The 15,245-nt window shown below is 36.4% G+C and overlaps 1 protein-coding gene across 1 annotated transcript in view; it reads right to left on the bottom strand.

Annotated features, from left to right (window-relative positions):
- TMEM132C (transmembrane protein 132C) overlaps positions 1-15,245 on the bottom strand; it is a 196,168-nt gene that overhangs the window by 178,750 nt on the left and 2,173 nt on the right. The window lies entirely within an intron of this gene.

Raw genomic sequence — 15,245 nt, 5'->3', positions numbered from 1 at the left:
AGAATGGCGCGGCCCGCCCCGGGGGCGGGGGAGGAGGAGCCGGTGCCGGAGCCCTGGTGCCGAGCTCCCGGTGCCGAGCTCCCGGTGCCGAGCTCCCCCCGCCGCGGGAGGAGCCTGACGAGGTGAGACGCTGGCTCAGGGTGCTGGGAGGAAGGATTTTGGCAAAACCGGCGTGACAGGAGAAAGGGGCGTCCTGGCCTGGGATGCGAGCTGGCCAGGTTGGGGCGGAGATCAGGAGAGGACACTCTCTGCTGGCCCCGGGGAGTAGAGAAGTTCCCCTCAGGTAGGAGGGACAGTCACTGAGCCCACCGCCCTGTTCCTACACTCCTCAAATCCTGCTGTGAAGCGGCACGTATCAAAAATAGAACACCAAAAGGAAAGTCTTACCAGAGCAGGAGAGACTATATAGGAAGGAAGCCCACACTGCAAGCCCTAAAATGAAAAGTGCTTGACCCACCTGTATCTCATCCAGCTCCAGTCTTGTCAGTGCCTCCTTATCCTCTCACTTTTTTCTTTTCCTTCTGCACACTTTTCCAGTTGTATCTTCTAAGCATAACTGACAAGCCATATTTTTAGTCCTGTTCATTTAACTTGAGGCTTTCACCTGGGCATCCTGGATAACTCCAGCTAGCATTTCTTCCTTCTTCTTGTGGAAAAAAAAATATGTATATACTTGTATAAACATGTTTTTAATAACCTTTGTCACAGCTGTAACATATAACAAGCAAGGTGCAGGTTAGTAAATATCAAATATTTGAAGCACTTCAGTGTAAAAAAAGTACTGAGTGCAGGAATCACCAAAGCAAAAAAACAAATCCCTCCTGTTCTATGACAAAGCAATGCCCTAAAATAGTAACTTCTTTTACCACCTGCTGCTTATATCCTGAGAAATTAGGCTCTGATCCTTCAGGCAAATACAGCCATCTATCTATTACTGGCTAATCAACCAAAATCAGTTATATTATTCCCAGTTTGATAAGCCAGTGAAGAAAGATTACCTTATTGCAGAGATTTCTGATGAGGATCTGCAGAGAACTCTGTCTGCAGTATACTTTGCACTGTCAAGGGTTACATGATTATTTTTTTTTTTTGTCAGAATCAGCTAATTCAAATGTGGAAAAAGCAGAATTAGGCTATCATATTGATGCAATATTAGCACAACTTTTCCCTTAATGTAAATAAGCATTTCATATTGAAAAAAACTGGTCAAAACTGTGTAACAGCTTTAGTCTCTTCTGCTTGATTGTAAATTCTGTTAAGTGCTACAAATACTTGTTAGGTGAGTTTAAATACAATAATCCAGCAACAAACAGTAAATTTAGGTTTAAAAATATGGAAAATTTCATTACCTACCTGTAAAATTGTCTTGTACTAAACACAAGGACACATAACATTCAACATAAAATGAAAGACAGTTAACTACTAAATTTTACCCTTTTTTCCTAATGTGAAAATGTGGGGGGTTTAAGACAAAAAACAACCAAATTTTGTTCTATGTAGATTTTCAATAACAAAAAAAACCCCTAAAAACCTGCCAATTAAGCCTAAGATTGGACTGCAAGCAAAAAGTGTGTCAGAAGGAGTCATCTGATAGAACTTTAGAAAACAGCTTTTGGGACTGAGGTGTTGCCAGCAGTGTAGCACTCATGACATAAGTGGGTATCATCAGCATTGCAGCCTGTCATCTTGATTTTGAAAATCAGCTTTTGACCACTACTCTGTATTTTAGCCAAAAATATAGATTGTCCTTGATACATGTGAGCGGTTTTGGATGTGATCATTTAGCACTGACTATATTTGCTACTCAAATAGCTGATTAACTTATTCTCTGTTTTAGCTTGCTATGTATTCCTTGTTATCATTGGCACTTTATCATATGAATGGCTCTATCTTTCAATGTGACCTTAAACAAGTCAGTTTACTCTGTCTCTTGATGTCCTTATATGTATATTTGGCTAATTACATCAAATAGTTTAAAGTGCATGGACACATAGAGGAAAAAAGCTATGTGTATATTCTATTTGAATACTTGAGAAGTAATAGGGCTATGTTCTTTAAATGTAGTATTTTAAATCTTCAGAATGTGATCATGGCCAGTTTGCTTCAAGTGTCCATAATGAAATTACATTCTGTGTTGTTCCATGAATACAAGATTCCAACAGACAGACAGGGAGAGTGTTACACCCTAAATTCTGCCAGAGGTCTGAAATCACATGAAGCAATAGAGTGAAAAAATATCCAGCATTCATTTTTATCCCATCCTCGTACCTGGGTGCATTATCATCTCTCTTCTGTCTTCTATGCTTTGTTTTGCAGTTAGGAGTATTGCCATTTAAAGTGATTTTATTATACTTGGATGTCAACATTTATCCTTGAAATAGAGATATTACTTGTGTCTTCTTACAGTTACTCATTTGTGCTGCATGCAGACAGCATGGCATGAGTTTATATTCAATGCACCTCAAATGTATTTTTCTAGCATAGTGCCTGGCATTGTAATCTTTTTGGTTGACAAATGTTTTGAACAAGGACTTAGGATCACAAGGTACTATTGTTTGCAAAAAGAACCAGCTCACCTGGTCACTATGATCCTTCCCAGTTATTATGATCTTTACTGTAAACAACAAACACAAAATGTGTCTATTGCATGGATCAAAAATTTGGGGTGCCATGAGTACCCCAAAATACCCTTCAGTATCAGATATGAAGATACAGCTTTTTTTGACCAGAATATCACTCATCAAAATACAACTGAGTGTATAAAAAAACAGTAGCTATTAAAATCACTGTTATCAAAGGGATTAAATGTGTGACCTTCCCCCTACCATTCAACACTGCTACCGAAATGAGGTAAGTGTTGGTAACAATGAAGAAGAGATGTCATGTAGCTAACAGTTATTTATGTATTCTATTCACAGTTGAAATAAAGTACCTTTCAACCGACTCCTTCCTTTGCCAGTTTTTTCAAGGAGGCGCTTCATGGAAACAGGTCCAGGAAAGCAGCTACAAGGTAAAGGGCACATAATTCAAAATGGAGCATATAGGGATCTGTAAATCTTTTCCACATTTTAATTTCTCATTGCAAATTTTTTACCTGACACATCAGCTCTAGGAAAGTCATGTCATTACCTAGATGCAAAGTAATTTTTTTTTTATTTATTTTTTTTTTGCACTTATGTAAAATGATTAGGTGCAGGCAAAGCATTTCCAAAATTTTCAATAGCTGAAGTTTTTTAAGAATTTGATCTTTTTTCCTCAATGTGCTTAGTATCTTCATACTATCTGCACTGAGTCAGACCAAAGGTCTGTCTAGGTTGTTTCTGACTGATGCCTTGGGAAGAGTAAAAGAGGGCAAGTATGCAGTGATAGTCCTTTCCCAGGCTTTGAAGATTTGGAGTTCAGAGATTCCTGAGCCAACAACTGTATCTTTGTCTTTGATGGGTTTCTCTCCCCTGAATTTCTCCAGCTGTTTTTGAACCCATCTAAGTTTTTGACTGTCTACAAATCTGGTATCTACTCTAAGGCCAAACACAGCTAGCTTTATACATAAACACTGATGTTATGTTCCTTATTTTTTTGTAATTCCAAACCTGTGATTACTATGTTATAGGGGTTAGAATTTCAAGATGTCCATACTTGTAATAAATATCCAAATTACCAGTAACATTTGGGACTATTAGCTTCTTGAGTCATAAAAAGCAAATACAACGTCATCAATTATGAAAAGCAAATGTGATCAGAATTTGAACAGAGCCAAGACTGAGTATTTGTTTTTACATAGCAAACACTGAAATCCCTGGCAGCCTTTTTTCCAGCTACAATGTTTCTTCTTTTTGTTTCTTTGTTTATCCAAGTATTGTAACCTGAGACTAAATACTGCTGGGATGATGCAGTAGTTGTGAGCTCTAGCTTCTATTGCAAAAAAAAGGCTATAAACCAATGTGCCATTATAAACGTTATGTACCATTTTTCATGTGTATCTATTGTAGCATTCATGTATATGAATAACCATTGGAACAATTAATCCACAACTGTTTCTGATCCCTCTTATTCTTTATCTTATATTTGTATGAGCAAAGTAAAATACATCAAGTTCTCTTTATAAGCTTTAAATATATATATCATTAATCACTCTCGTATCCTTTCTGCAATGTGAATTAGTTGTCTTAATATGTACATACTAACTGAGGAAGCAAATATTCTGTCAGATGTAATACTTTTCAAAGGTGTTTGTCACTTTAGTACTGCATATTTTGATTTACTTCAAGTTAAGGCTTTGAAATACTCAAGGCACATCTGTTGCAGCTTGTATTCTGAAAAGCACAGCTACTTCAAAGTACTGTGTCCAGGATAAACTGCCAACCCAGGGGAACCACTTGACACTTCAGCTGGAGTTCAACCATTACTTTAAACACGTGGTAGCAATTATTAGACTCTGAGGTTGTATTTACAACCCCAGATCTGTTGTGGCTGTATATGTGAGCGGTCACATTATCACCATATTCTCGGACAACCATAACTGAGGTCACAGCATCTGACCAGGAGCTAAGAGAAGTGCCTTTTTAAGGTGGGTTGAAGCTCGGAGTCCCGAGCGAATTTTGCCCTGCCGTGTTGCAGGGGGGCTCTGCCTTTCCCGAAGGCAGCGAAGGCTTTAGCAGTGCGAGCAGTGCCCCCTCGTGCATTCGCCGCCGCTCCCGCTCCGCGCTGGGCCACAGCGGGAGCAGAAGGCACCTCTGCTGTTTTTCCCAATGCATCTGGCACTCAAGAACAGTATGAAAGCACCAAGCCTCATTAATATGGCATACAGATAAACAATATTCGGATCATTCTCTGATCATGATGGATTATTTGGTCATAACAAGCATATTATCCTTGCTTAATGAACGGAACACACCATTTCTTCCAAGCCATTGTCAGTCTTTGATGCAGCACAATTAGCAGAGGTTCTCATTTAATTAGCTAGCATAATAGGACCTGAAATGCTGAAGTTCAATCATATAACTACTGCTTTTCAGCAGTCCCTTAGGCTAATGAGGATAATGTTCCAACCTAATGCATATTATTTATAAAGAAAACATTGCAAAACAAATACAGTCTTGCCGGACTATAATAGTTCAAATTGCTTTAGGACTTGTCTGATTGCTGTGGTCAATAACTGTTGTAAATTGGTGAAGATGCAATTAAATTGCCCAAGTTAAAAATTAATAACAATCCAGTGAGGAGTAGGAACTTTCAGATGTTATGTCTACCTCCCTTTTTCCACAAATCACATTAAGGAAACTGACAATAAATACATTTGTAACAATATTTTAGATACAACTGTCTTTTTAATAATAAGAAGATGCTGACTCTTGCCTGTGTTGGAAGAGATTTTTTAAAAAATAAAGGTAGGGAAGTATTAAAAAACAATTGAGGCATCTAATAGGATGAGAAAGCAATCTAAAGAGATTTTCAGGAACATGCACACATGCTGCAGAAACTATTGCAGCCTCTTGGCATTTCTGAAGAAATGCAGTCCATCTTCTATATTTTAATTTGCTTATTTACTTTCAAAAACTTCCTCCAAGTGCCTAAATCATATAATAAAATGAAACAGTTTTATAACTAAGCTATGCCTTATGACTCCATAAAATGAAAAACTTTCAAATTCACTTCACTGTACGGTATTCACTCTTCAACATTTTTATTATACAGTAGTTAATTAGTAAGCTTGAAACTGGCAACAAAGTTCTACCAGGACATTCCAGCTCTCTCCAGAAACGAAGAAATTGCCTCAAATAAGACTGTTATGTCTTGGTGGCTTGTGTTAGATGGCCTCCAGAGGTATCTTTTAATCTCAGCTACTCTATGGCTCCATTTCATTCTTTATGTGAGCTTGAAAATCACCAAGTTACTTTAATGAGAAGAAGAAGAAGAAAATAATTATAACTGTCCATGCTGAGCATTCAGTAAATATATCTACAGACTCATTTACATGAATGTCAAGGCAGAAACAGAAGGAATGTGGTTGTATTTTGTTTTGCAAGTGTCACCAGTCCCATAGAAATCACTGGCACTGAGGGTATGAGGTTACAGTGAGGGAAGAACTTAAGCCAAGAAGATTTGGAGAAGCAGGTTGTTGGATCAATGAGCTACAATCAGCTCTGAACATTTCTTGCAGAAACCACCATCACTGTCACTGTAATGAGATTTTAATTAAAGTGAAAAGCAATATGAGTCTACAGATAAGCCACAGACTATTTATTATGTTTCCATTAAATATCTGTGGTCTGAAGACAACAGTTTTGCAGCCTCCAACACCCAGAGTTTGGACGCTCACTTCATAACATCCCTCGAGATCAATAGGCACTTATAAGAGAGTGTGTAAATGTCTGCACTTCCCTTCTTGGTAGTAGATACATCAGGCTTTGTGGTTACAAAAAGCAGCTCCATTTCCTGATTGATGTGTTTTATTTAGATTGAGCAGATCAAGGCAGAAAGCTCTACACATAACTCTTCTGTCAGTGCTCTCTGTTTCTTTGTACATCTTTGCCAACAGGAGTTAGTAGAAAATAAACTTAAAGATGCCCAAAGAGAAAAAGATTGAACTCCTAGCTCTATGGCTAATCTTTTATGTTCTGTACCCATTTCACAAATTGTAAGACTTATGATTGGTCGTTTAATAGAGCCCATGTGCGGACATACTTGTTTAACCACTGAATGTCAAAGATAAATCACAGTATCAGAGCAGGAGGACTTCTGTCTGTAGTACCAAGATGGGAATTTGGCATTTTAGGCTGAGAATCGTCTTTCCATTGAACAAGGGTTCACATATCTAACGCCAGAAGTAGATTGTACATGAAGTCATTTTTGTCTGCTAACCCAAAAAGCAGCTTTATAAAGACTCATGGATGAGCTTTTTTTACACTTTCATGATTTTACCATCTGCTCAAAAATCTAAACTTAAGACTGACATAACAATTTATATAATATCAGGAGTGTTGTTTGCCCTCCATCCTGCCCCCTCTGTTCATGAAGAAGGAATTGTCCAAATTTCAACAACTGCATTCAAAGAACATGATTAACCTAAATGAAAACTGCTCAATGGGACAACATTTTGCCTACATTTGCCATCAGAAGTAGCTGCAGGGTAAGAACAGTTAACAACTAAATTATGGTTTGCAGTAGAGATTATTAAATGGCATAAATAATGAACAGTAATGTAAAGGTAAATCAAGAATTTAATTATTATTTTTTTTTAAATTAATGCAAAGCCAAAGAGATATTCAATACAATTACAAGACAGCAATTTAAAAATTGCCCTTATGATTATGGACAATGTCTGTGGAACTCCTCACCACAGTGTTAGGGGAAGAGATTTGTAGCATTAAAAGAATATGGGAGATTTATATTCACAGCATCTGAAAATTACAACAGTAGCATTTTTCAGAAATTTTATAAGCCCTTGTTCATCAGAGTATTAGACATCTTTTAACCAAATAAACTGAGAAACTCTGTCTTGTAACAATATACAGCTCTTCCTCATGCCTTACATTGAAGCAGACACAAGATAGCATATAAGAAGAAATTCTTCACCAATGACTTCGTAAATTCGTAGTAACTGAAAAATATTTCATTAAAAATAACAAAAAAGATAATTTCCTGGCTTTTAATACCAAATTGCGTTTGTTAATCTAATACTTAATTGAATCAGTGGCCGACTGCCTCTCTACAATGACCTTTCAGGTAGTTGTAGAGACTGATGAGGTCTCCCCTCAACCTCCTCTTTCTCAAATTAAACATTCACAGCTCCTTCAAGCGTTCTTCATAAGATTTATTCTCTAGGCCCTTCAGCAGCTTCACTGCCCTCTGTATTCGCTCCAGCACCTCGATATCTCTCTTGATTTGAGGTGCCCAAAACTGGATGCAATACTCCAGGTGTAGCCTCACCAGTGCTGCGTACAGGGGGACAATCCAATCACCTCTCTACTTCTGCTGGTCACTCTATTCTAATACAAGCCAGGATGCCATTGGCTTGAGGGAAAGGAAATTCTATTTGGTTTAAATTCCTTTCTGTAGATATTATAATGGACTAACATAACTGTTGGCAGCAATGTATCAGTAGTTCTCAAATACAAAAGGAGAGCAAATTATTAGGATATTAATTGATATTTTTTTCATAGTTCCTGATTTTTTTCTAATTTCAGAGTTAAGTGAGAGAAATATTTTCATCTATCCTAATTGGATTCAGAACAGTAGCTCAAGTGAGAGAAGTTCCCTCTTGGGAGGGATCTTTTTATTGTGTGTTCCAGGTGCCTGGTCATTTCTCTTTTGATCATGTGAATGTTTTACTTCAACTTTAAGAAACAAACATTTGCTTTAGATAATATAAAGAAGTCTTCCAGTATTATGAAAGCACATTCCAGCACTAGAGAACACTGAGAATGGTCACATTACAAGGTCAAGCAATCTTGTCAAAAGACTAAGGAGGCATATATTATTTAAACAGAAAAACAAAGGGTGAAAGGGCTCAGGCCTTTGAAAAGTCTATTGTCTCTTCTCCAAGGGACCATGGAGTTTAGTTTATGAAACTGAAATCGGATCAGACCGAGATCAAGCCAGATGGCATTGCCACCTGACAAGGTTAGGCAATCTGTCTGACCTTGTTAGGAACCCAGGGTGAGTGGTAAGTAATGCCCACTTACCACTTGCTTCTTATAAAGGTTTTTAAACAATAGAGCAAACCTAACATGTCAGTTACGCAGCTTACACCTCTAGAACTAAAGGGAGGATAATTTTACTGACCTGCTATATTTATCCCATTATTACCATGAATTGCACGGCAGAGGGCCCTGCAGCACAGCTGCAGATAAAGGACCTTGTTTTATAAAGCTTCCTTCGTCGTCTCATGCTAACTGACGCGGTTGTTTAAAGTAACTGGAGCCTTGCTCATATTTGCCTACATGCAGTTATTTTCTGTCATGTCAGAATCACCAGCCATTAATAAAATGATGAGCAAAAGCAGTTTTATTGTATTAAAATTCATTACTCAGTTGAACAAATAATATTTTCTGGCTGAGAGAATTCAAACTAGGAACAGCTTATCTAGTAATTCAAGTAATCTTTTATATCCATGTAGAATATGCATCGTGTGTTACAAAGTCAGACTAGCGATGTTATTCATGCCCAGATGCATTTGAGAGTAGAAAAAAAATGTATGACATTATTAAATACTGACATCATCTAGCAACCTGATAAAGTTTGTTAAAGTGCTGTAACATATACATTATATTGTATCTGTATATCTGTATATATATCTTGCACAGAGCGTTTCAAAACAGTCTCAAAATTTTGGTGCTGATATTCTGCTACTATGGGACAAAGTAAAAATGAAGCTAGCATTGTATTATTGAAAACCTTTTTGATATGCTAAGTGTTAGATTTCAGTAAAAATAAAGTGAATCATTACTGTTTTTGAATAGTGGGAAAAATTACAAAACCAATTTCATCATAACATTAACAAATTATCTAAAATCTTTGTACTGACACATTTCTACTCTTAAAGATGCTGGTTTGTGATCTCAGAAAATGAGAGTAACAATAAGTTGGATCTGTACAGTGTGAGCAGGCAAGGAAGAAATGTTATTAAATTTTACTAACATATTTTTTTCTTGTACTGTGATTAATGGTCCTGATGATGACTGAGTTCCTACTTTAGCTGGCAGTTGGCAAGTTGAATTTACAGCCTAATTAAAAAATGTGAAAAAGAGAGGAGAAAGAGGGAAGTAAACTACCTTCTACAAGATCACATAGTATGTCAGATGAAACTGGTGAGAAAACTGATCCTGTTTCTAAGTGTATGGATGCAGGCAAAATCCTGGCTTGGAGCTAAGGTGGAGGTCTGAAAATATGCAGAATGTGAGATTATGGTCCTTGGCTAGTTTTGAGCTGGAAAATACTTCTTTTATGCTGTTCTTGTCTCTATCGAATAACAGATTGTTTGCTCAGACCTTTTAGAAAAGTAGTAGTTGCTGAAGAAAAGTCTTCAAATAATGAATTGTAGAATTTTTTTTTATAAGGACTGAAAAACCCTAAAAGGTCAGAACAGAATTCACTTAAAGGATGGAAAACCTTTCATTTACTGTCAAGAATGGTAGGTTAGGTCATAACTAGAGCATCAAAATTCATCCCTTCAATAGAGTGAATGCGTATCTAAGTTGATGTGCATCTGGATTTTGATATACTTTTCTTTATGCAAATTTGAATAGCAAGATGTATAAATTTGCAGATGGAAATAAATAGATTCTAGCCTATTATTTGTTAAACCTTTTCTCATAAACTGCAGCTTAACTGCTTTTATACAGAAGTACAGCTGCAGAGAGGCCAGAAGAATTCAGCAATCAGATAAGAACAGTAATTTCCAAAACATCACTGTAGATGCCCATTTTACTAATTTTCTTCCCTTGTATCCTCCACTAGCAAGAGCAAAAGTAGGTTCAGATTGGATTCTTTCTCCCCATCTCCAGAGAAAATGGTACTGGTAAAAAGAGTATGACCATCCCTTCCTGTTTTTCAAAAGCTAAAGTTTTCATTAATTTGTAGAGAACAAATCCACAGGAACATCCCTTTGCTTGCCTAGGGCCATTGCTTTCTCTTTCTCTCCAAATTTCAGTAGTGAGGTTGGGAAGCTGGTGGCATGGGTTGTCCACTTTGTATTGGTACAGCAGGACGTTGGGCAGAAGTCTTTGTGCTTTTATCAACATTTCAGCCCTACTACAATGAGAAGAATCACTTACAAATCACAGAATCTAATACACTTTTCTTTCATTTATTGTTTTATAAGACTGGTACCTTGATTGTCATGTCCTAAATGTGATTTTTCTGACATGGACATCACAGGAAAAAAAACCAAAACCAAAACCAACAAAAAAACCCCACAAAAAACCCCCCAAACCAAAACCAACCAAACAAAAAAACCCACAACCAACCACCAACAACAACAAAACTACATGGATTTTGGATGAGTTTCCTGGAAAACTGATATTCCCAGATAGAACCACATAGACAGAAGATGTTGCTGACATTTGTATTATCTTTTTGTTATCTACGGAAGCAAGTGGTTTTGCAGATATTGCACTACTGGTATTACCTGATTCTTCTGATTTCGTAATACAGAAATTACTTTAAAAAAAAAAAAAAAAAAAAAGGTAATTTCCAGAGACATGGATAATGTCTGGGATATCACTGTTATTTATTATTCTGAGCAGTGTTATTTAGTTCATAGCACACTGAGAGCTCACAGGCTAACAGCTCAAGCAAATCACTAAAAATACAAGCTTAAAGATCTCCCTTCCCTTCTGATCCTATCCTACAGCTGTCCACAGATGGTGAGCACTGGTAAATTATTGTGTGCAGAGTACAATGACATTGGTAGTGTGTGAACAAGAAAAGAAACACTTAAAAACTGTGCACTGATATGAAAAATATATCTTGGCCATCAGGAGAGACTTGTGATCCTTTGTACTTCAAAAATATGATAAATCTCACTTTTTAAGGATTACACAGAAGTATCTTATGGATGCCAGGGACAACAGGTCATGGAATAAACATATTTTTATATAAAAGCAGCAAAATAAGAAATTACTGTTATGAGTCATTAAACAAAATTCTAGTTATGTTTTATGTACTATTGAATAAAGAGCTCATAGTTATTTGTTAAAGTACCATCATTACCTGATAAACTATGTTAGAAGAGGGTGGATTTATTATTATTCACATACAACTAAAAGCTTAACACCCTTCTGACTTCAAAATAATACACTTTTAGCTAATGGGAGAATTTAGCATTTAACAGAGTTGTGAAAAAAATGTCCTTGATATTTATTATTATTTATTATTATTATTTATTATTAGGGCTAGCTCCTAAAATCCTCAGACACTGATACAAGATTTAAAGCTTTTCTCAGTTTATCTTGAGTACTCTACTTGCAAATATTAAATTAAAATTATAAGCCAAAAAGTATGCTCTGATATTGTTTCAAAAATTATTTTAATGGAAAGAAAAACAAATCAAGTTAAGAAACTCACTCTCTGTTCCAGCAGTTTTTTCTAGCACTACTTTTTAAACTAACAAATAGTATGTGTGATGTCATGGCAATGATGCAGCTAGTCGTGTTACATTTCAGGATTACAAAGTTACTGGTTATGGAGTTGGGTTTTTTAAATTTACTGTGACTCACTGCTATTCTAATTTTTTTTTTTTTTTTAAAAAAAAGGCTCATAAAGAGGTGACCAAGCCTTTTTCAAATTGTTCACCTCTCTGTCAGTTATTGAGTACCCTCAGTTAAGTGCAATGTATCCTCTGTACTACCTTTGTAGGTGTCATGCAGAGAATGAACTATGGGGATGAGTTTTGTCATAAGCAAGATATAAAAATCCCTGTAATAGCAACTGTAAAGAGTAAAAGGAAATAATTGTGACATAGCTATTTTATTTAAAACTTCTATATAACAACATTGAGGTACCCAGATCTGTCTAGGGCAGTGAGACTTCCTGCTTTTATTAATCCAATAGCAAGAGGTGAACCTCATGTGGTGTTTATTAACTCACCTGTTGATGAAGTACAGACATCCTCTAGTAGGTGTGAAAGAGTTTAAGGAAAAAATGTGATGAAATGTGCATATTCTTTCTGTAGAAGAAAGAAAGACAGAAAACAAGGCCTGTCTGGAAGGATTTTTACTGTCATTCAAGTTGAAGGAAAGCAAAGATACATTTTTTGAGCCTTTACTCCTGCAGCCTTCTTTAGAGACTTAGAGGTTCAAACCAGTATCTCTTTGAACATTAAATCCTTCAAATTAAACACAATTGTAAAATAATTTAATGAGTCTTTCTAGTATGTTGCTCATATATCTTCATTTGAAGCACTTGCAATGTGCCCTAATATATCCAGAAAGTGTTCAAAGAAAACTGCTTTCCACTTTGTACTTTTGTATGTAAATTAAATTGCCTGATCCATTAACACATTGGAGAAAACATTGGAGAAGATAAGTGTAAGTAACTTGCAAATATGACTTCATTCCCCTAGGCATTTCACTGAAACCTCCCAGTAATTTAAAACTCAGGGACTTGGGAACTTTGTATTTCTATCCATAATTCTATTCTCAATTATGAAAAAGTGTGTTTCTTAGGAACTCTGTATTCCTTTATCACTATAATAGCATTATCCAGAAATTAAACAAGTGTTTAATTGCTGGAAGTAAAGCTAACATCTGATACAGATAATGTGCACCGTGATACTAACCATGGGAGAACTGTCACTGAAGAAAGGAGGTGAGAAAACTCTACAAATTAAACAGAAACTACTGCTTTAATGTTTGCACTTTAAAAATTATTGTATGGCTTGTGTTCTCTTTTATTTTCTGGAGGACCTTATATAACTTGACATTAATCAAGTATATTCTTATAGCGTGTTACGTTAAATCAGCTGACTGGACCCAGGAATGTATTTATATACTATTAATATAAAGATATCTGTAGATATTACCTGGAAATGGAAATTAGTCCTGTAAACAAAATTCTCACTTACACTGAAGCAGAGGGAGAATATTGCAGTACTTCTTTAGGTACCTAGTGAAATCAATGAGAGATTGTATATTATAGTAAAGTTTGGCCCCTTGATTTGCTAATCCCTTATGGATTTCTGATGCTATGTCAGAACAGATACTATATTATATAGAAACCCTGCTGAGAAGAGATGTCAGTTAGGTGTAGCAGGAACAACACTGAGACTAACAAAGTTATTTTGGGCATGAAGGAAGCTAGCCAAGTAGTTATGTTCTTTGGGAGATGCATGAGGCCCACGATGAATTAAGAGTGTTCTATACAATTGAGGTAATTCTCTGGCTAAAATTCTGCTGATTTCCTTTTTCTTAGACAGTAAAATGCTTTTTTTTCCCTGAAACTATTTCTATAAGAAAGACTTTCTACTGGAGTTATTCTCTGGGGAAAGTGGATATTCTGTCTTCTTTACCTGTCTTTGCCCCAGAGAGCATCTTGAATCTTGAACTCAACCACTGTAGAAGTTTCAGACATTTGCATAACTAACATGCTTAATCTATAGAGGGAATAAAACATGTCAGAACTAAGGTGGTGTAATAAACTAAAACTGTCATCTGGGGACAGAGTGACAAGCAAATCATTGAAATCAGTAAGCCATTTTCTTCATGACTAGCCACCATGATGATGGCAGTAATTTGCCATTCACTCAGCCCTCTGTCCAAGCCTGACGTACAGGGAAGGACACATTCATCAAAAAAGGATCATGTTTAATCAATTCATGCTATGTTCACACTGCATGTGATGTTTTAACACTGTCGTGCAACATAGGCATACCCACCCACAGAATAATTAGTGATTAATTTATTTTCGGCAGTGGCAGCCATAAACAATCTATGAGCTTCTATGTGAAATAAAAGCAGAAGCATAAAAGTATACATAACATTTCCTAGAAAGGGGACTGATCCTGAATTTGTTGAAACTGCTGGCAAAGATACCCTGATTGAAAGGGTTGTTTAATATTTGGTTCTAAAGGAGGAAACATCTATGTTTATTCTGCATATCAAAGCACATGATCCCAAAATGCATTACAAAGATTACTGAAAATTGTTCACTTTTGTAGATGGGAAATCCCTTTCAGAAGCAGTGATGTAATTCCATGTCTGTTTATTTTTCTGCAGGAATTAAGCCATGGGTGTTTATAGCTAAAACTATGACGCGGAAGCAGAATTCTCTGATTTGGAGAAGGTAGACAACTCAGCCTTCTGTCTAGTAATGACACAGGTATTCCATTATATTATTTAAACCTTTTAGCTGCTGTTTCCCAGTGATGTGTCAGCTCCACCACAACAAGCAGTAGTTAATCAGGGTTTTCACTGCTGAACTAATCACTGGAATGAGAAATAGGAAGTGTGGAAGCAGGAGTCCACAAAAAGGTTTTGGCTGACTTTGAGTCAATTTTTACTGCCAAGTAAACAGCTCACAAATCCTCACTGTGTTTAGACAACTTCAGGAAAAGACATTGAAGCAGTGGTTTTAGAAGTGAATTGCTGACTCCTTTGAAGCTGATGCCTCCTGATGTCATAACACAGGAAACGTTTAAAAAATACTTATAAGAACATTTTAAAATTTGTTTTGATGCTGTTCATATAGTATAAAAAATGTTTACTTCCAACTTAATGCAAATGCTTCTGCAATTATTGTGACATGCG

Source organism: Chaetura pelagica, unplaced genomic scaffold (genome assembly GCF_000747805.2).
Source record: "Chaetura pelagica isolate M959 unplaced genomic scaffold, ChaPel_1.0 scaffold45, whole genome shotgun sequence".
In the NCBI taxonomy this organism is placed as follows: Eukaryota; Metazoa; Chordata; class Aves; order Apodiformes; family Apodidae; genus Chaetura; species Chaetura pelagica.
This window is presented reverse-complemented; position numbering and strand designations above follow the sequence as displayed.